General features: G+C 43.2%; 13 non-coding genes across 13 annotated transcripts; all 13 read right to left on the reverse strand.

Annotated features, from left to right (window-relative positions):
* Positions 1-1,316: 1,316 nt before the first annotated feature.
* Positions 1,317-1,399, reverse strand: TRNAL-AAG (transfer RNA leucine (anticodon AAG)). The gene has a single exon. It is a non-coding gene; the product is annotated as a tRNA-Leu (tRNA).
* Positions 1,400-1,589: 190 nt separating this feature from the next.
* Positions 1,590-1,672, reverse strand: TRNAL-CAG (transfer RNA leucine (anticodon CAG)). The gene has a single exon. It is a non-coding gene; the product is annotated as a tRNA-Leu (tRNA).
* Positions 1,673-3,412: 1,740 nt separating this feature from the next.
* TRNAL-AAG (transfer RNA leucine (anticodon AAG)) lies at positions 3,413-3,495 on the reverse strand. The gene has a single exon. It is a non-coding gene; the product is annotated as a tRNA-Leu (tRNA).
* Positions 3,496-3,684: 189 nt separating this feature from the next.
* Positions 3,685-3,767, reverse strand: TRNAL-CAG (transfer RNA leucine (anticodon CAG)). The gene has a single exon. It is a non-coding gene; the product is annotated as a tRNA-Leu (tRNA).
* Positions 3,768-5,506: 1,739 nt separating this feature from the next.
* Positions 5,507-5,589, reverse strand: TRNAL-AAG (transfer RNA leucine (anticodon AAG)). The gene has a single exon. It is a non-coding gene; the product is annotated as a tRNA-Leu (tRNA).
* A 189-nt stretch (positions 5,590-5,778) lies between these two features.
* Positions 5,779-5,861, reverse strand: TRNAL-CAG (transfer RNA leucine (anticodon CAG)). The gene has a single exon. It is a non-coding gene; the product is annotated as a tRNA-Leu (tRNA).
* A 609-nt stretch (positions 5,862-6,470) lies between these two features.
* Positions 6,471-6,553, reverse strand: TRNAL-UAG (transfer RNA leucine (anticodon UAG)). Its single transcript has one exon. It is a non-coding gene; the product is annotated as a tRNA-Leu (tRNA).
* Positions 6,554-9,571: 3,018 nt separating this feature from the next.
* TRNAL-AAG (transfer RNA leucine (anticodon AAG)) lies at positions 9,572-9,654 on the reverse strand. Its single transcript has one exon. It is a non-coding gene; the product is annotated as a tRNA-Leu (tRNA).
* A 190-nt stretch (positions 9,655-9,844) lies between these two features.
* TRNAL-CAG (transfer RNA leucine (anticodon CAG)) lies at positions 9,845-9,927 on the reverse strand. Its single transcript has one exon. It is a non-coding gene; the product is annotated as a tRNA-Leu (tRNA).
* Positions 9,928-11,667: 1,740 nt separating this feature from the next.
* Positions 11,668-11,750, reverse strand: TRNAL-AAG (transfer RNA leucine (anticodon AAG)). The gene has a single exon. It is a non-coding gene; the product is annotated as a tRNA-Leu (tRNA).
* Positions 11,751-13,761: 2,011 nt separating this feature from the next.
* On the reverse strand, positions 13,762-13,844 carry TRNAL-AAG (transfer RNA leucine (anticodon AAG)). The gene has a single exon. It is a non-coding gene; the product is annotated as a tRNA-Leu (tRNA).
* A 189-nt stretch (positions 13,845-14,033) lies between these two features.
* TRNAL-CAG (transfer RNA leucine (anticodon CAG)) lies at positions 14,034-14,116 on the reverse strand. The gene has a single exon. It is a non-coding gene; the product is annotated as a tRNA-Leu (tRNA).
* A 609-nt stretch (positions 14,117-14,725) lies between these two features.
* TRNAL-UAG (transfer RNA leucine (anticodon UAG)) lies at positions 14,726-14,808 on the reverse strand. The gene has a single exon. It is a non-coding gene; the product is annotated as a tRNA-Leu (tRNA).
* Positions 14,809-21,486: the final 6,678 nt, after the last annotated feature.

Here is a 21,486-nt window from a genome sequence, read left to right on the forward strand (position 1 = left end):
CCCTGAGGACATTGCTGTAAGTGTGCTGGAGTACAGCTGTCTACCAGGTGCTTGGCATTCTTCCAAATTTGCATGGCCTGTCTGGCCAGGGAATACAAGAGCATGACTCTTCTAGATGAGCTCTTACATGGGTCCTAAGCTCATTTGGTAAGGATTGCACTTTATCAGCAAGACTTCCTGATGAAGAAGATTATATCTCCAAAAGTCATTTCAGAAGTTGGATTCGAACCCACGCCTCCAGAGGAGACTGCAGCCTAAACACTGCGCCTTAGACAACTCGGACATCCTGACAGTGAAGAGTCCTAAGAAATGTATAAAAGTCACTCAGAAATTTCTGCGTCCATGCAAGCTTGAAATAATTTCAACCTTCAAACACAAGGTGCAACTTTTTGCACAGGACAATAAACACAGAAGATCACATATGAAAGCATTTCATTTCACAGGTGTACTGTTTTTATGCTTTTAGAATAACTTATACCTCTCACCAGCTATTTAGGGTTCTGTATCCTACTCACAAAATTATCTTGCCTGCGACCTCTCTCTTTATACACAAACAACTACTGCTCAGGAAGTAGGAAGGCAGAAGGTGGGCAGCTTATGCAAATTTATGCTGTCAATGTGCCTTGCAGATTCATGCAGAATTTCTAGATCCTTGCTGGAAACAAGAGAGCAGGCCTTGTTTCAGATCAACTGTCCCTAGCAAGGAACGTCTGAGCACATCCATTCTTTTGCTCTCCAGCCCCTGGCTTGGGACTCACCCTCACTGGCTGAGGAGTGAAGTTCTGCATACCAACGTTGCATAGAAGGTATGTTTGTGATTGGTTTGAGATGGGTGGGAGGTCAAGAGCAGGGAAAAGCAAGTCACTTTCACTTCTAGTCTCCTCTTCTATGCCTACCTGCCGTTCACTCACTCTGTCTTTGTTTCATTCTCTCCTTCCTCAACACCCCATCTCACTCACTCGCTCTATCATTTGTGCTCTTTCCCCTTGCTCTTCATTTCATAGTGGAAACATCTCTTGAATGGATCATTAGAAAATGAGGTTACATAAAATTAAAAATCTACTTATTGGAAACCAAAAATATCACAAGACTGAATGTAAGCCATGTCTTCAATAAAAGGGATTTTTTAGGCACCCCCCAAAAAACACATAAAACACCACTAGTGCTAGAAGAATATTATAAGAGCTTGAAGACAGAATTGGGCAAATTCATTTGCCGTTGAAACTGAAGTTTGGTACTTATTCAGATATTATATGCACTGCCAATTTTTAGCTGAGATTCTGAAGGAACGCAGAGACAAAATGGACTTAACGTTTTGTCAGAAGTGGGATTCGAACCCACGCCTCCAGGAGAGACTGCAGCCTTAACGCAGCACCTTAGACCACTCAGCCATCCTGACCACATGTTGCTTGTTCATCTACATAGCGAGAAAGATAGTGTGAACAAAAAAAACACACATCTTAGGCCATGAGTGGCTATAGCAAGAAAAAAACTCACTGCACTTTTCCAAAAAGACAACCATATAAGCCCATGTGAGTGAAATGATCTGATTTTCTCCCTCAAGAAAAAAGAAGATTAAACTAAAAGTTTGTCAAAAGTGGGATTTGAACCCACGCCTCCAGAAGAGACTGCGACCTGAACGCAGCGCCTTAGACCACTCGGCCATCCTGACTTGCATTTGCAGCACCTTCCACAAGCCAGACAGCCATGCAAGTGGGGTACCGAAAAGGCATGCCCTCAATTTATTTATCCCATTATAAGCATTTCCAACAGATCTTTGAACAATCCATACAGAGCAGTACCTATGAAGAACTCTTTAGACCTTTAATGAGTACAAAGAGAAAGTGCTATTCACCAGCCACTTGAACGGCCCAAAGCTGCTTTGAAATTGAGTCAATAGCCACATCTTGGCTGACTAAAGCAAATTCAACAAGGGATCTCAATGTCACAACATAGGGTGGAATTCGCAAATCTAAGCAGCCCCTGATCACTGCCCTGAGGAAATTGCTGTAAGTGTGCTGGAGTCCAGCTGTCTACCAGGTGCTTGGCATTCTTCCAAATTTGTATGGCCTGTCTGGCCAGGGAATACAAGAGAATGACTCTTCTAGATGAGCTCTTACATGGGTCATAAGCTCATTTGGTAAGGATTGCACTTTATCAGCAAGACTTTGTACAACAGAAATATATGAGAAACCCAAGCTCTCTTGACTAGACGAGGACAGAATAACGTCCCAGGTGAAGACGAACAGAAGCAACTTCCATCAGATGTTATCCTGATGAAGAAGATTATATCTCCAAAAGTCATTTCAGAAGTAGGATTCGAACCCACGCCTCCAGAGGAGACAGCAGCCTAAACACAGCGCCTTAGACCACTCGGCCATCCTGACAGTGAAGAGTCCTAAGAAATGTATAAAAGTCACTCAGAAATTTCTGCGTCCATGCAAGCTTGAAATAATTTCAACCTTCAAACACAAGGTGCAACTTTTTGCACAGGACAATAAACACAGAAGATCACATATGAAAGCATTTCATTTCACAGGTGTACTGTTTTTATGCTTTTAGAATAACTTATACCTCTCACCAGCTATTTAGGGTTCTGTATCCTACTCACAAAATTACCTTGCCTGCGACCTTTCTCTCTATACACAAACAACTACTGCTCAGGAAGTAGGAAGGCAGAAGGTGGGGCAGTTTATGCAAATTTATGCTGTCAATGTGCCTTGCACATTCATGCAGAATTTCTAGATCCTTGCTGGAAACAAGAGAGCAGGCCTTGTTTCAGATCAACTGTCCCTAGCAAGGAACGTCTGAGCACATCCATTCTTTTACTCTCTAGCCCCTGGCTTGGGACTCACCCTCACTGGCTGAGGAGTGAAGTTCTGCATACCAACGTTGCATAGAAGGTATGTTTGTGATTGGTTTGAGATGGGTGGGAGGTCAAGAGCAGGGAAAAGCAAGTCACTTTCACTTCTAGTCTCCTCTTCTATGCCTACCTGCCGTTCACTCACTCTGTCTTTGTTTCATTCTCTCCTTCCTCAACACCCCATCTCACTCACTCGCTCTATCATTTGTGCTCTTTCCACTTGCTCTTCATTTCTTAGTGGAAACATCTCTTGAATGGATCATTGGAAAATGAGGTTACATAAAATTAAAAATCTACTTATTGGAAACCAAAAATATCACAAGACTGAATGTAAGCCATTTCTTCAATAAAAGGGATTTTTTAGGCACCCCCCAAAAACACATAAAACACCACTAGTGCTAGAAGAATATTATAAGAGCTTGAAGACAGAATTGGGCAAATTCATTTGCAGTTGAAACTGAAGTTTGGTACTTATTCAGATATTATATGCACTGCCAATTTTTAGCTGAGATTCTGAAGGAACGCAGAGACAAAATGGACTTAAAGTTTTGTCAGAAGTGGGATTCAAACCCACACCTCCAGGAGAGACTGCGGCCTTAACGCAGCGCCTTAGACCACTCGGCCATCCTGACCACATGTTGCTTGTCCATCTACATAGTGAGAAAGATAGTGTGAACAAAAAAAACACACATCTTAGGCCATAAGTGGCTATAGCAAGAAAAAAACTCACTGCACTTTTCCAAAAAGACAACCATATAAGCCCATGTGAGGGAAATGATCTGATTTTCTCCCTCAAGAAAAAAGAAGATTAAACACAGGTTTGTCATAAGTGGGATTTGAACCCACGCCTCCAGAAGAGACTGCGACCTGAACGCAGCGCCTTAGACCACTCGGCCATCTTGACTTGCATTTGCAGCACCTTCCACAAGCCAGACAGCCATGCAAGTTTGGTACCGAAAAGGCATGCCCTCAATTTATTTATCCCATTATAAGCATTTCCAACAGATCTTTGAACAATCCATACAGAGCAGTACCTATGAAGAACTCTTTAGACCTTTAAAGCGTACAAAGAGAAAGTGCTATTCACCAGCCACTTGAACGGCCCAAAGCTGCTTTGAAATTGAGTCAATAGCCACATCTTGGCTGACTAAAGCAAATTCAACAAGGGATCTCAATGTCACAACATAGGGTGGAATTCGCAAATCTAAGCAGCCCCTGATCACTGCCCTGAGGAAATTGCTGTAAGTGTGCTGGAGTCCAGCTGTCTACCAGGTGCTTGGCATTCTTCCAAATTTGTATGGCCTGTCTGGCCAGGGAATACAAGAGAATGACTCTTCTAGATGAGCTCTTACATGGGTCATAAGGTCATTTGGTAAGGATTGCACTTTATCAGCAAGACTTTGTACAACAGAAATATATGAGAAACCAAAGCTCTCTTGACTAGACGAGGACAGAATAACGTCCCAGGTGAAGACGAACAGATGCAACTTCCATCAGATGTTATCCTGATGAAGAAGATTATATCTCCAAAAGTCATTTCAGAAGTGGGATTCGAACCACGCCTCCAGAGAAGACTGCAGCCTAAACACAGCGCCTTAGACCACTCGGCCATCCTGACAGTGAAGAGTCCTAAGAAATGTATAAAAGTCACTCAGAAATTTCTGCGTCCATGCAAGCTTGAAATAATTTCAACCTTCAAACACAAGGTGCAACTTTTTGCACAGGACAATAAACACAGAAGATCACATATGAAAGCATTTCATTTCACAGGTGTACTGTTTTTATGCTTTTAGAATAACTTATACCTCTCACCAGCTATATAGGGTTCTGTATCCTACTCACAAAATTATCTTGCCTGCGACCTCTCTCTTTATACACAAACAACTACTGCTCAGGAAGTAGGAAGGCAGAAGGTGGGCCACTTTATGCAAATTTATGCTGTCAATGTGCCTTGCAGATTCATGCAGAATTTCTAGATCCTTGCTGGAAACAAGAGAGCAGGCCTTGTTTCAGATCAACTGTCCCTAGCAAGGAACGTCTGAGCACATCCATTCTTTTGCTCTCTAGCCCCTGGCTTGGGACTCACCCTCACTGGCTGAGGAGTGAAGTTCTGCATACCAACGTTGCATAGAAGGTATGTTTGTGATTGGTTTGAGATGGGTGGGAGGTCAAGAGCAGGGAAAAGCAAGTCACCTTCACTTCTAGTCTCCTCTTCTATGCCTACCTGCCGTTCACTCACTCTGTCTTTGTTTCATTCTCTCCTTCCTCAACACCCCATCTCACTCACTGGCTCTATCATTTGTACTCTTTCCCCTTGCTCTTCATTTCATACTGGAAACATCTCTTGAATGGATCATTAGAAAATGAGGTTACATAAAATTAAAAATCTACTTATTGGAAACCAAAAATATCACAAGACTGAATGTAAGCCATTTCTTCAATAAAAGGGATTTTTTAGGCACCCCCCAAAAACACATAAAACACCACTAGTGCTAGAAGAATATTATACGAGCTTGAAGACAGAATTGGGCAAATTCATTTGCAGTTGAAACTGAAGTTTGGTACTTATTCAGATATTATATGCACTGCCAATTTTTAGATGAGATTCTGAAGGAACGCAGAGACAAAATGGACTTAAAGTTTTGTCAGAAGTGGGATTCGAACCCACGCCTCCAGGAGAGACTGCGGCCTTAACGCAGCGCCTTAGACCACTCGGCCATCCTGACCACATGTTGCTTGTTCATCTACATAGTGAGAAAGATAGTGTGAACAAAAAAAATACACATCTTAGGCCATGAGTGGCTATAGCAAGAAAAAAACTCACTGCACTTTTCCAAAAAGACAACCATATAAGCCCATGTGAGGGAAATGATCTGATTTTCTCCCTCAAGGAAAAAGAAGATTAAACACAGGTTTGTCAGAAGTGGGATTTGAACCCACGCCTCCAGAAGAGACTGCGACCTGAACGCAGCGCCTTAGACCACTCGGCCATCCTGACTTGCATTTGCAGCACCTTCCACAAGCCAGACAGCCATGCAAGTGGGGTACCGAAAAGGCATGCCCTCAATTTATTTATCCCATTATAAGCATTTCCAACAGATCTTTGAACAATCCATACAGAGCAGTACTAATGAGTACAAAGAGAAAGTGCTATTCACCAGCCACTTGAACGGCAAAAAGCTGCTTTGAAATTGAGTCAATAGCCACATCTTGGCTGACTAAAGCAAATTCAACAAGGGATCTCAATGTCACAACATAGGGTGGAATTCGCAAATCTAAGCAGCCCCTGATCACTGCCCTGAGGAAATTGTTGTAAGTGTGCTGGAGTCCAGCTGTCTACCAGGTGCTTGGCATGCTTCCAAATTTGTATTGCCTGTCTGGCCAGGGAATACAAGAGAATGACTCTTCTAGATGAGCTCTTACATGGGTCATAAGCTCATTTGGTAAGGATTGCACTTTATCAGCAAGACTTTGTACAACAGAAATATATGAGAAACCCAAGCTCTCTTGACTAGACGAGGACAGAATAACATCCCAGGTGAAGACGAACAGAAGCAACTTCCATCAGATGTTATCCTGATGAAGAAGATTATATCTCCAAAAGTCATTTCAGAAGTGGGATTCGAACCCACGCCTCCAGAGGAGACTGCGGCCTAAACACAGCGCCTTAGACCACTCGGCCATCCTGACAGTGAAGAGTCCTAAGAAATGTATAAAAGTCACTCAGAAATTTCTGCGTCCATGCAAGCTTGAAATAATTTCAACCTTCAAACACAAGGTGCAACTTTTTGCACAGGACAATAAACACAGAAGATCACATATGAAAGCATTTCATTTCACAGGTGTACTGTTTTTATGCTTTTAGAATAACTTATACCTCTCACCAGCTATTTAGGGTTCTGTATCCTACTCACAAAATTACCTTGCCTGCGACCTTTCTCTCTATACACAAACAACTACTGCTCAGGAAGTAGGAAGGCAGAAGGTGGGGCAGTTTATGCAAATTTATGCTGTCAATGTGCCTTGCACATTCATGCAGAATTTCTAGATCCTTGCTGGAAACAAGAGAGCAGGCCTTGTTTCAGATCAACTGTCCCTAGCAAGGAACGTCTGAGCACATCCATTCTTTTGCTCTCTAGCCCCTGGCTTGGGACTCACCCTCACTGGCTGAGGAGTGAAGTTCTGCATACCAACGTTGCATAGAAGGTATGTTTGTGATTGGTTTGAGATGGGTGGGAGGTCAAGAGCAGGGAAAAGCAAGTCACTTTCACTTCTAGTCTCCTCTTCTATGCCTACCTGCCGTTCACTCACTCTGTCTTTGTTTCATTCTCTCCTTCCTCAACACCCCATCTCACTCACTCGCTCTATCATTTGTGCTCTTTCCCCTTGCTCTTCATTTCATAGTGGAAACATCTCTTGAATGGATCATTAGAAAATGAGGTTACATAAAATTAAAAATCTACTTATTGGAAACCAAAAATATCACAAGACTGAATGTAAGCCATGTCTTCAATAAAAGGGATTTTTTAGGCACCCCCCAAAAAACACATAAAACACCACTAGTGCTAGAAGAATATTATAAGAGCTTGAAGACAGAATTGGGCAAATTCATTTGCAGTTGAAACTGAAGTTTGGTACTTATTCAGATATTATATGCACTGCCAATTTTTAGCTGAGATTCTGAAGGAACGCAGAGACAAAATGGACTTAAAGTTTTGTCAGAAGTGGGATTTGAACTCACGCCTCCAGGAGAGACTGCGGCCTTAACGCAGCGCCTTAGACCACTCGGCCTTCCAGACCACATGTTGCTTGTCCATCTACATAGTGAGAAAGATAGTGTGAACAAAAAAAACACACATCTTAGGCCATAAGTGGCTATAGCAAGAAAAAAACTCACTGCACTTTTCCAAAAAGACAACCATATAAGCCCATGTGAGGGAAATGATCTGATTTTCTCCCTCAAGAAAAAAGAAGATTAAACACAGGTTTGTCATAAGTGGGATTTGAACCCACGCCTCCAGAAGAGACTGCAACCTGAACACAGCGCCTTAGACCACTCGGCCATCCTGACTTGCATTTGCAGCACCTTCCACAAGCCAGACAGCCATGCAAGTTTGGTACCGAAAAGGCATGCCCTCAATTTATTTATCCCATTATAAGCATTTCCAACATATCTTTGAACAATCCATACAGAGCAGTACCTATGAAGAACTCTTTAGACCTTTAAAGCGTACAAAGAGAAAGTGCTATTCACCAGCCACTTGAACGGCCTAAAGCTGCTTTGAAATTGAGTCAACAGCCACATCTTGGCTGACTAAAGCAAATTCAACAAGGGAGCTCAATGTCACAACATAGGGTGGAATACGCAAATCTAAGCAGCCCCTGATCACAACCCTGAGGACATTGCTGTAAGTGTGCTGGAGTACAGCTGTCTACCAGGTGCTTGGCATTCTTCCAAATTTGCATGGCCTGTCTGGCCAGGGAATACAAGAGCATGACTCTTCTAGATGAGCTCTTACATGGGTCCTAAGCTCATTTGGTAAGGATAGCACTTTATCAGCAAGACTTCCTGATGAAGAAGATTATATCTCCAAAAGTCATTTCAGAAGTTGGATTCGAACCCACGCCTCCAGAGGAGACTGCAGCCTAAACACTGCGCCTTAGACAACTCGGACATCCTGACAGTGAAGAGTCCTAAGAAATGTATAAAAGTCACTCAGAAATTTCTGCGTCCATGCAAGCTTGAAATAATTTCAACCTTCAAACACAAGGTGCAACTTTTTGCACAGGACAATAAACACAGAAGATCACATATGAAAGCATTTCATTTCACAGGTGTACTGTTTTTATGCTTTTAGAATAACTTATACCTCTCACCAGCTATTTAGGGTTCTGTATCCTACTCACAAAATTATCTTGCCTGCGACCTCTCTCTTTATACACAAACAACTACTGCTCAGGAAGTAGGAAGGCAGAAGGTGGGCAGCTTATGCAAATTTATGCTGTCAATGTGCCTTGCAGATTCATGCAGAATTTCTAGATCCTTGCTGGAAACAAGAGAGCAGGCCTTGTTTCAGATCAACTGTCCCTAGCAAGGAACGTCTGAGCACATCCATTCTTTTGCTCTCTAGCCCCTGGCTTGGGACTCACCCTCACTGGCTGAGGAGTGAAGTTCTGCATACCAACGTTGCATAGAAGGTATGTTTGTGATTGGTTTGAGATGGGTGGGAGGTCAAGAGCAGGGAAAAGCAAGTCACTTTCACTTCTAGTCTCCTCTTCTATGCCTACCTGCCGTTCACTCACTCTGTCTTTGTTTCATTCTCTCCTTCCTCAACACCCCATCTCACTCACTCGCTCTATCATTTGTGCTCTTTCCCCTTGCTCTTCATTTCATAGTGGAAACATCTCTTGAATGGATCATTAGAAAATGAGGTTACATAAAATTAAAAATCTACTTATTGGAAACCAAAAATATCACAAGACTGAATGTAAGCCATGTCTTCAATAAAAGGGATTTTTTAGGCACCCCCCAAAAAACACATAAAACACCACTAGTGCTAGAAGAATATTATAAGAGCTTGAAGACAGAATTGGGCAAATTCATTTGCCGTTGAAACTGAAGTTTGGTACTTATTCAGATATTATATGCACTGCCAATTTTTAGCTGAGATTCTGAAGGAACGCAGAGACAAAATGGACTTAACGTTTTGTCAGAAGTGGGATTCGAACCCACGCCTCCAGGAGAGACTGCAGCCTTAACGCAGCACCTTAGACCACTCAGCCATCCTGACCACATGTTGCTTGTTCATCTACATAGCGAGAAAGATAGTGTGAACAAAAAAAACACACATCTTAGGCCATGAGTGGCTATAGCAAGAAAAAAACTCACTGCACTTTTCCAAAAAGACAACCATATAAGCCCATGTGAGTGAAATGATCTGATTTTCTCCCTCAAGAAAAAAGAAGATTAAACTAAAAGTTTGTCAAAAGTGGGATTTGAACCCACGCCTCCAGAAGAGACTGCGACCTGAACGCAGCGCCTTAGACCACTCGGCCATCCTGACTTGCATTTGCAGCACCTTCCACAAGCCAGACAGCCATGCAAGTGGGGTACCGAAAAGGCATGCCCTCAATTTATTTATCCCATTATAAGCATTTCCAACAGATCTTTGAACAATCCATACAGAGCAGTACCTATGAAGAACTCTTTAGACCTTTAATGAGTACAAAGAGAAAGTGCTATTCACCAGCCACTTGAACGGCCCAAAGCTGCTTTGAAATTGAGTCAATAGCCACATCTTGGCTGACTAAAGCAAATTCAACAAGGGATCTCAATGTCACAACATAGGGTGGAATTCGCAAATCTAAGCAGCCCCTGATCACTGCCCTGAGGAAATTGCTGTAAGTGTGCTGGAGTCCAGCTGTCTACCAGGTGCTTGGCATTCTTCCAAAATTGTATGGCCTGTCTGGCCAGGGAATACAAGAGAATGACTCTTCTAGATGAGCTCTTACATGGGTCATAAGCTCATTTGGTAAGGATTGCACTTTATCAGCAAGACTTTGTACAACAGAAATATATGAGAAACCCAAGCTCTCTTGACTAGACGAGGACAGAATAACGTCCCAGGTGAAGACGAACAGAAGCAACTTCCATCAGATGTTATCCTGATGAAGAAGATTATATCTCCAAAAGTCATTTCAGAAGTAGGATTCGAACCCACGCCTCCAGAGGAGACAGCAGCCAAAACACAGCGCCTTAGACCACTCGGCCATCCTGACAGTGAAGAGTCCTAAGAAATGTATAAAAGTCACTCAGAAATTTCTGCGTCCATGCAAGCTTGAAATAATTTCAACCTTCAAACACAAGGTGCAACTTTTTGCACAGGACAATAAACACAGAAGATCACATATGAAAGCATTTCATTTCACAGGTGTACTGTTTTTATGCTTTTAGAATAACTTATACCTCTCACCAGCTATTTAGGGTTCTGTATCCTACTCACAAAATTACCTTGCCTGCGACCTTTCTCTCTATACACAAACAACTACTGCTCAGGAAGTAGGAAGGCAGAAGGTGGGGCAGTTTATGCAAATTTATGCTGTCAATGTGCCTTGCACATTCATGCAGAATTTCTAGATCCTTGCTGGAAACAAGAGAGCAGGCCTTGTTTCAGATCAACTGTCCCTAGCAAGGAACGTCTGAGCACATCCATTCTTTTACTCTCTAGCCCCTGGCTTGGGACTCACCCTCACTGGCTGAGGAGTGAAGTTCTGCATACCAACGTTGCATAGAAGGTATGTTTGTGATTGGTTTGAGATGGGTGGGAGGTCAAGAGCAGGGAAAAGCAAGTCACTTTCACTTCTAGTCTCCTCTTCTATGCCTACCTGCCGTTCACTCACTCTGTCTTTGTTTCATTCTCTCCTTCCTCAACACCCCATCTCACTCACTCGCTCTATCATTTGTGCTCTTTCCACTTGCTCTTCATTTCATAGTGGAAACATCTCTTGAATGGATCATTGGAAAATGAGGTTACATAAAATTAAAAATCTACTTATTGGAAACCAAAAATATCACAAGACTGAATGTAAGCCATTTCTTCAATAAAAGGGATTTTTTAGGCACCCCCCAAAAACACATAAAACACCACTAGTGCTAGAAGAATATTATAAGAGCTTGAAGACAGAATTGGGCAAATTCATTTGCAGTTGAAACTGAAGTTTGGTACTTATTCAGATATTATATGCACTGCCAATTTTTAGCTGAGATTCTGAAGGAACGCAGAGACAAAATGGACTTAAAGTTTTGTCAGAAGTGGGATTCAAACCCACACCTCCAGGAGAGACTGCGGCCTTAACGCAGCGCCTTAGACCACTCGGCCATCCTGACCACATGTTGCTTGTCTATCTACATAGTGAGAAAGATAGTGTGAACAAAAAAAACACACATCTTAGGCCATAAGTGGCTATAGCAAGAAAAAAACTCACTGCACTTTTCCAAAAAGACAACCATATAAGCCCATGTGAGGGAAATGATCTGATTTTCTCCCTCAAGAAAAAAGAAGATTAAACACAGGTTTGTCATAAGTGGGATTTGAACCCACGCCTCCAGAAGAGACTGCGACCTGAACGCAGCACCTTAGACCACTCGGCCATCTTGACTTGCATTTGCAGCACCTTCCACAAGCCAGACAGCCATGCAAGTTTGGTACCGAAAAGGCATGCCCTCAATTTATTTATCCCATTATAAGCATTTCCAACAGATCTTTGAACAATCCATACAGAGCAGTACCTATGAAGAACTCTTTAGACCTTTAAAGCGTACAAAGAGAAAGTGCTATTCACCAGCCACTTGAACGGCCCAAAGCTGCTTTGAAATTGAGTCAATAGCCACATCTTGGCTGACTAAAGCAAATTCAACAAGGGATCTCAATGTCACAACATAGGGTGGAATTCGCAAATCTAAGCAGCCCCTGATCACTGCCCTGAGGAAATTGCTGTAAGTGTGCTGGAGTCCAGCTGTCTACCAGGTGCTTGGCATTCTTCCAAATTTGTATGGCCTGTCTGGCCAGGGAATACAAGAGAATGACTCTTCTAGATGAGCTCTTACATGGGTCATAAGGTCATTTGGTAAGGATTGCACTTTATCAGCAAGACTTTGTACAACAGAAATATATGAGAAACCAAAGCTCTCTTGACTAGACGAGGACAGAATAACGTCCCAGGTGAAGACGAACAGATGCAACTTCCATCAGATGTTATCCTGATGAAGAAGATTATATCTCCAAAAGTCATTTCAGAAGTGGGATTCGAACCACGCCTCCAGAGAAGACTGCAGCCTAAACACAGCGCCTTAGACCACTCGGCCATCCTGACAGTGAAGAGTCCTAAGAAATGTATAAAAGTCACTCAGAAATTTCTGCGTCCATGCAAGCTTGAAATAATTTCAACCTTCAAACACAAGGTGCAACTTTTTGCACAGGACAATAAACACAGAAGATCACATATGAAAGCATTTCATTTCACAGGTGTACTGTTTTTATGCTTTTAGAATAACTTATACCTCTCACCAGCTATATAGGGTTCTGTATCCTACTCACAAAATTATCTTGCCTGCGACCTCTCTCTTTATACACAAACAACTACTGCTCAGGAAGTAGGAAGGCAGAAGGTGGGCCACTTTATGCAAATTTATGCTGTCAATGTGCCTTGCAGATTCATGCAGAATTTCTAGATCCTTGCTGGAAACAAGAGAGCAGGCCTTGTTTCAGATCAACTGTCCCTAGCAAGGAACGTCTGAGCACATCCATTCTTTTGCTCTCTAGCCCCTGGCTTGGGACTCACCCTCACTGGCTGAGGAGTGAAGTTCTGCATACCAACGTTGCATAGAAGGTATGTTTGTGATTGGTTTGAGATGGGTGGGAGGTCAAGAGCAGGGAAAAGCAAGTCACCTTCACTTCTAGTCTCCTCTTCTATGCCTACCTGCCGTTCACTCACTCTGTCTTTGTTTCATTCTCTCCTTCCTCAACACCCCATCTCACTCACTGGCTCTATCATTTGTACTCTTTCCCCTTGCTCTTCATTTCATACTGGAAACATCTCTTGAATGGATCATTAGAAAATGAGGTTACATAAAATTAAAAATCTACTTATTGGAAACCAAAAATATCACAAGACTGAATGTAAGCCATTTCTTCAATAAAAGGGATTTTTTAGGCACCCCCCAAAAACACATAAAACACCACTAGTGCTAGAAGAATATTATACGAGCTTGAAGACAGAATTGGGCAAATTCATTTGCAGTTGAAACTGAAGTTTGGTACTTATTCAGATATTATATGCACTGCCAATTTTTAGCTGAGATTCTGAAGGAACGCAGAGACAAAATGGACTTAAAGTTTTGTCAGAAGTGGGATTCGAACCCACGCCTCCAGGAGAGACTGCGGCCTTAACGCAGCGCCTTAGACCACTCGGCCATCCTGACCACATGTTGCTTGTTCATCTACATAGTGAGAAAGATAGTGTGAACAAAAAAAACACACATCTTAGGCCATGAGTGGCTATAGCAAGAAAAAAACTCACTGCACTTTTCCAAAAAGACAACCATATAAGCCCATGTGAGGGAAATGATCTGATTTTCTCCCTCAAGGAAAAAGAAGATTAAACACAGGTTTGTCAGAAGTGGGATTTGAACCCACGCCTCCAGAAGAGACTGCGACCTGAACGCAGCGCCTTAGACCACTCAGCCATCCTGACTTGCATTTGCAGCACCTTCCACAAGCCAGACAGCCATGCAAGTGGGGTACCGAAAAGGCATGCCCTCAATTTATTTATCCCATTATAAGCATTTCCAACAGATCTTTGAACAATCCATACAGAGCAGTACTAATGAGTACAAAGAGAAAGTGCTATTCACCAGCCACTTGAACGGCAAAAAGCTGCTTTGAAATTGAGTCAATAGCCACATCTTGGCTGACTAAAGCAAATTCAACAAGGGATCTCAATGTCACAACATAGGGTGGAATTCGCAAATCTAAGCAGCCCCTGATCACTGCCCTGAGGAAATTGTTGTAAGTGTGCTGGAGTCCAGCTGTCTACCAGGTGCTTGGCATGCTTCCAAATTTGTATTGCCTGTCTGGCCAGGGAATACAAGAGAATGACTCTTCTAGATGAGCTCTTACATGGGTCATAAGCTCATTTGGTAAGGATTGCACTTTATCAGCAAGACTTTGTACAACAGAAATATATGAGAAACCCAAGCTCTCTTGACTAGACGAGGACAGAATAACATCCCAGGTGAAGACGAACAGAAGCAACTTCCATCAGATGTTATCCTGATGAAGAAGATTATATCTCCAAAAGTCATTTCAGAAGTGGGATTCGAACCCACGCCTCCAGAGGAGACTGCGGCCTAAACACAGCGCCTTAGACCACTCGGCCATCCTGACAGTGAAGAGTCCTAAGAAATGTATAAAAGTCACTCAGAAATTTCTGCGTCCATGCAAGCTTGAAATAATTTCAACCTTCAAACACAAGGTGCAACTTTTTGCACAGGACAATAAACACAGAAGATCACATATGAAAGCATTTCATTTCACAGGTGTACTGTTTTTATGCTTTTAGAATAACTTATACCTCTCACCAGCTATTTAGGGTTCTGTATCCTACTCACAAAATTACCTTGCCTGCGACCTTTCTCTCTATACACAAACAACTACTGCTCAGGAAGTAGGAAGGCAGAAGGTGGGGCAGTTTATGCAAATTTATGCTGTCAATGTGCCTTGCACATTCATGCAGAATTTCTAGATCCTTGCTGGAAACAAGAGAGCAGGCCTTGTTTCAGATCAACTGTCCCTAGCAAGGAACGTCTGAGCACATCCATTCTTTTGCTCTCTAGCCCCTGGCTTGGGACTCACCCTCACTGGCTGAGGAGTGAAGTTCTGCATACCAACGTTGCATAGAAGGTATGTTTGTGATTGGTTTGAGATGGGTGGGAGGTCAAGAGCAGGGAAAAGCAAGTCACTTTCACTTCTAGTCTCCTCTTCTATGCCTACCTGCCGTTCACTCACTCTGTCTTTGTTTCATTCTCTCCTTCCTCAACACCCCATCTCACTCACTCGCTCTATCATTTGTGCTCTTTCCCCTTGCTCTTCATTTCATAGTGGAAACATCTCTTGAATGGATCATTAGAAAATGAGGTTACATAAAATTAAAAATCTACTTATTGGAAACCAAAAATATCACAAGACTGAATGTAAGCCATGTCTTCAATAAAAGGGATTTTTTAGGCACCCCCCAAAAAACACATAAAACACCACTAGTGCTAGAAGAATATTATAAGAGCTTGAAGACAGAATTGGGCAAATTCATTTGCAGTTGAAACTGAAGTTTGGTACTTATTCAGATATTATATGCACTGCCAATTTTTAGCTGAGATTCTGAAGGAACGCAGAGACAAAATGGACTTAAAGTTTTGTCAGAAGTGGGATTCGAACTCACGCCTCCAGGAGAGACTGCGGCCTTAACGCAGCGCCTTAGACCACTCGGCCTTCCAGACCACATGTTGCTTGTCCATCTACATAGTGAGAAAGATAGTGTGAACAAAAAAAACACACATCTTAGGCCATAAGTGGCTATAGCAAGAAAAAAACTCACTGCACTTTTCCAAAAAGACAACCATAATAAGCCCATGAGAGAGCACAAGTTTGAAAAAAATGTATAAGTACGCCATATTTACAAGCACGTAGTTAGTTTAAACATGTTTTGCACACGAGTGTTTTATATTCAATAGCGAAATGTATAGAATGTTAAGTAGAGTAACTATAATAATAACGGTGTGAGATTAAATGTAGAAATGTTGGAATATATGTGAAAACCTCATGTTCTCATGTTAAAAAGAGTCATGTCCAAATTAAATGTAACTTTGGATTCCAGTATTTTGTGTAGGCCTTAGGGCAATTCACAGCAAACCTGAACGTGCTGCTAAATTAATGTGAGATAAGGTCGACATGGTTCTTCCAAAATGTACTATTGAACTTAGGGTTAAAAGTATATGCTTTATAGATGTGTTATTTTAGAAACGTATGCTAGTTAAGAATGTTTGCTGTTTAAATCAAGTTAACGTTTTAAGAGTGCAGGAACCTGCTGCATGTAAATCAAGTAGGCCAGAACAGATAATGTCATGTAGTTTAAATCGTCATGTGCTCGTTAGAGGAGAGGTCGTGAGGTGTCCAGTATGGAGCTCTGAGAGTGTTTTATGGCCTAAGATATGGTGAAGTCTGGAATTTGAGGCCCACTGCAGGACGAGCTGTATGCAGGTGCGAAGGTCCTAATCAGCTCGAATGAAAGGGACTTTGTTCAGTGGCGCCTTGCGCAGGCCTGTAGGAGTTTCCAGGAATTTCAGGGGGTATCAGCGCACTGAAGAAGCCGCCTGGGAACCAAGGTCAACTATAACGAGGGTCTTCAAGAGTACCATCATGGAGTTTACCGCGCAAAGATGTACCACGTGAGGGGCGTCCCAAGGGGCGTTTCTATTGGAAATGTGATTTGGTATTAGGGAAAGTGACCCGGGAGGAGAGCAGAGCAGATGATTTTGGGAGCCTAAGGAAGCGGATGGGTAGGCAGATAGGCTGATCAGGAGAGACCCATTATCAGAGAAGAGACAAAGAGAAGTGCGTGATCTTCTTAGGAAGTCACCACGGCTGACACCTAGAGGGTTAAGATCTTGCTAAGTAGGGATGTCATTTAGTGTAGTGTAGGGACAGACTAACCTTAATTTTCTTTTCTGTAATGACTTTGAGGTTGCAACTTGTATCCATTTTGGCAACTCTGATGGTTTTCGAACTTGTACTTATTATTCTGTTTTTCAGACTCAGACTATTCAAAAAGTTCATGTTCATAGTGATACCGATCTACCTCTTGAATCTCATTTTGAGAAGTTTGTATCTTCAGTTATCTTTGACTTTATATTAAATCTTTAAAACTTAATTTTGGTCAGTGGTCATTTAGAGTGGTGTAAGTTCTTAAATTGATTGTTTACTGCGAGATTACCTTTTACTCAAGACAGGTACCAACGATTCAGTCGACAGGAAATGGGATTTGGTAAGATAATTAGTAACCAGTAATCCCGCGTTAGCAGTTGGTAGCAGAGTGAGGATGGTTATCTTCTTGAGGAAGGTAATCTAGAGAGGTTAGTTTACCCCAAGGCCCGAGACGCCGAGAGACGAGCAGCGGAAGAATCGTGTGCCGAAAGGTGCAGGCGGTGCGAGAAAAGCAGCAGTATCGGAGAGTGAGTATAAAAAGGGTCATGCGTGAACAGATTGCGGTGTTTTGTGTTGTATTTGTATGGTAATGTCTTGCGGAGTTGAATGCCTGTAGTGTGAAAGAGAGAAGGTTGTGAGCGCGCGCAACCTGGTAAACTGGTAACCTGGTAAACGGGTTAACTGGTGAAATCTTAAGTTCAGGCCAGAGCTTAAGTGGTTTTGGGTGTATCGAACATCCAGGGTAGTTGTCGACCATAGTACGGAGGTCACGAGGTACCATTGACCGCCGTGGATCCAAGATAGGGGGAGTGTAAGAGTGTGTGTATGAGTAACGGACGCTGGTCGAAAGTTACTGTGTGTGAGTAACCTATCGGAGAAGGCGATTGTCTGGAAGTAATCGGAAAGACATTTCGCCAAGTTAGGGTGACAACTACAGAAAGACTGTGGGCGTACAGTCAAAGAAAGGTGATCGCTTGGACGGAAGTAATCATTTTTCAGAGTATGAATGGGATGCGTGCATGACCGAGGAGACGAGCTGAGAAAGGAGGGGAACTGCTGCGAAGGGGGACGGGTGACGTCGGCTAGAGCCGCGCTCTGATTGAGCGGTTGGTGTGACGTTAGCTAGAGCCGCGCTCTGGTTGGGCGGCTAGAGTGACGTCGGAGGAAAGCCGCGTACGGATAGGCCAGTTAGTAAGAACGGGGCTGAGATTGGTGGAATATCATCAGGAAGTAAACAAACGCGGAGAAAAGAGAAATCATGAAGTGTTTTAAGTGTTTGAAAGGGATTTTTAAACGTAAACGAAGTGAACATTATTACGGGGAAGAGGCTCCCCCAGAGGGTACGCCAGCTCATTATATGGCAACGAATGTGGGGCTGCATACGATATTGTGGATTGGGGCTTGGAATAAGCTTACGGAAGGAAATGAGGAAATGCAGTTCCCGAGGTACGGGACGTTTAAATTAGAGGTGTTACATCGGCTGAAAGCAACCATGTCCTCATTGAAACCCTCGCCCAGACCAACACAGTTTGAGGCTCTTAATGCATGGATTAAGGCTGCACACGACCGAAATTTGAACAGGCGTCAACAAAGGCTGACGCGATCGGTAAGGGCAGTGCGAGATTCCAAATGGGATGAGGAGGAAAAGTGTTGGAGGGTACAGACTATTGAGGTGGAAAAAATGTATCCGATGAGGGAGGTGTCAGGAGGAGGAAACCTCATGGAAGAAGACGAGGAAAGCGAGTCGGAGGACAATCAGATAAACAGATTGTTAATGGATAGACCACCTCCGAGAGTGGAGTTAATAGAAGATAGAGGGCTCGCAAGGGAAGACGGGAATGAGATAGAGGGATATACACCACTCCCTATATCGGAATGGACACCTAGCAAAGGCGGAGAAACACCTCCAAACAACACTGTACAGAGTGTAGTGGGAAGGTTTGTGGTGCAGAAAACGCCAACCACAGAAAGGGTTGAGTCTGTGGGATTGCCAGACGCTCTTCAAGTGCCTGTTACCATAGGACCCATAGTTTCGATCTATAATTCTGAGAGAGATAGAGGGGAACAACAAAGGCAATTGGATAGGGAAAGGGTTGAGATGGAAAGGAGGAATAATGTGACGAATGCATGGAAACAATTGCCAGGTTCGGTAACATGGAATACCCCATTAGACACAACTGTCGGTCCCAATTCAGAACAGGGAGGTCCGAGAGGACCAATGGATCTAAGGGGACCGCGGCCAAGATCTTTTTCAGAGTTAAGAGCTGATTTGAGGGAATGGGACGGGTCCATAGTATCTCCGAGTAACAGGACAAGAACGGAACCAGAGTGGGAAAGCAGGGGTAACGGGACTGTATCTCATTGTGGGGCCAGCGAAAGCAGTCAGGGCCGGGAAGGCCAAAGTCAAGAGAATAGAGGGGATGCATGTCCTACAAATCAGAGAGAACAGCCGGAACAAAATACTAGGATTGTAGAATGTGAGGAAATGTCCCGTCTCTGGGGGAAAGGAGGAGATGAGGCGGTACGGGCTTTCCAGAATAGGTTTAGGTGCCTTCATCATACACTTGGGGAAGACGTTCAACATTGGAGAAAGGAGAACAGCGATAGGTCCCGCCACGCCTCGAATAATCAGGAATCACAGGGAAGTAGGGAAGAAAGAGGGAGTAATGGAACATCTTACCCTGCATCCTGTGAAACTAGCCCGGAGGGGGAGAGAGGGGCTATGAGGCATGAAGGAGTGTTTCACCACCCACCCCGAGAAGATGGAAAGGCATGGGACTTAGAGAGATGGGAACAGGGGAGGACTCCCTATAATTCACCAATACCTAAACGTAGATCTCGGAGCTGGGATGGGAGAGATGCGGATGGAGGAGCTAAATTGAGTGTCTTGAAAGCTGAAATAAAGGCAAAAAGGCTTGATGTTACCAGTTTAAAATCAGATGTTGATGAGATAATAGATGGAACATTGCCTTTGGAAAGGATAGAATTGTATGAACAGGATGAGTTATTGTTCATGGCAAAGGATATTACTAGGAAAGCTAGAGCGTTTCATGAAAAACTGACTGATTTGGCAGACAAGTATGCCGTGGATTTGTCTAGGACAAGGGCATTGCAGAGCAACCACAGATTACAGTACGCAGACCAAGATCTAGATGAGAAGAGAACTACTGGATTAAAAACACACATAAGAGAATTGGTAACAGGGATAAGAGTGTGGAGAGAACTGGATAAATGGGAAGAAAGGTGGTCGAAAAAGGGCACAGTTAGGCGAAGTACAAATGTGATGACCCCTGAGGGAAGGGTAATGCAGATGGAGGCATTCCCTTTGCGAGAAATATCAAATGGAAATTATGTACATGTGCCCTGGAGTAGAGGAGACTTAGCCGCATTTACCAACTCATTTCCGAAGTTGCGGGACAATCCAGTCGAATGGTATAAGCAGGTAGAGAGGTTCGTTAAAATCTCGAAAGTACTGTGGATAGATTTGAACACGTTGTTTGACATCGTGGTCCCATCTGATCTATGGACCCCTTGTAAGACTAGTGTCGAATGGCCAAATGCTGAACCATTGAGGGATGTTCGAACAAATGGACCATCTGAGATTGTCATGCGAAAGTATGAAAGGGTAATAGCATGGCTGAAAGATAAGGTACCACCACAGGATATAGATTGGGTAAAAATAGACCGAACAAGGCAGGAACTCAAGGAGACAGTTCACGAGTTTTATGAAAGATTGTTGAAAACATTCAAGCAATACAGTGGACTAGATGTAATGGATCCCAAAGACATAGGGCAGTTCGTGTCAAAGTTTGTCTTGGGGTTGAGACCTGATATTTGTTTGATGATACAGCAACATTTAATCTGTTGGCAGAACAAACCACTAGATGAGATTTTACGATATGCGAGGTACTGCAGTGACGAGATAGATTCTAAAGCCAAGAATCTAAAGGAGAAATTGATGGTGGTGCAAATGCAGTCCGCTGGGAAGGGTGGCCAGCAGAAGCAGGGGATGGGACGAAAACCAAATGGTCAGAGCAAAGATAATGAAGAAGGGCAGAGACCTAGGATAGACTTTGCCACTTTAAAGAAAACGACAAAGTGTCATCTGTGTCATCAGGTGGGGCATTGGCGACGCGAGTGTCCCTTTAACCCTGAAAACGGAGAGCTAGAAGTAGAAGAGCAGGTCCAAGAAGACCCAGTGCAAAAAGTGACAGTCCCAAGCAGTAAGGTGGCCAAAGGGGGGACTTCGGCTCCACGGGCCCAATTCCCACAGCCACCGAAGATAGCAGCTGGAGGAAAGGTCTTTAAACAAATGCCTCTGTTTATCGAGGAAGAAAAATGTTATTACATTGATCCATTGACAGG

The sequence above is a fragment of the Lissotriton helveticus genome, chromosome 8 (assembly GCF_964261635.1).
Source record: "Lissotriton helveticus chromosome 8, aLisHel1.1, whole genome shotgun sequence".
NCBI lineage: Eukaryota > Metazoa > Chordata > Amphibia > Caudata > Salamandridae > Lissotriton > Lissotriton helveticus.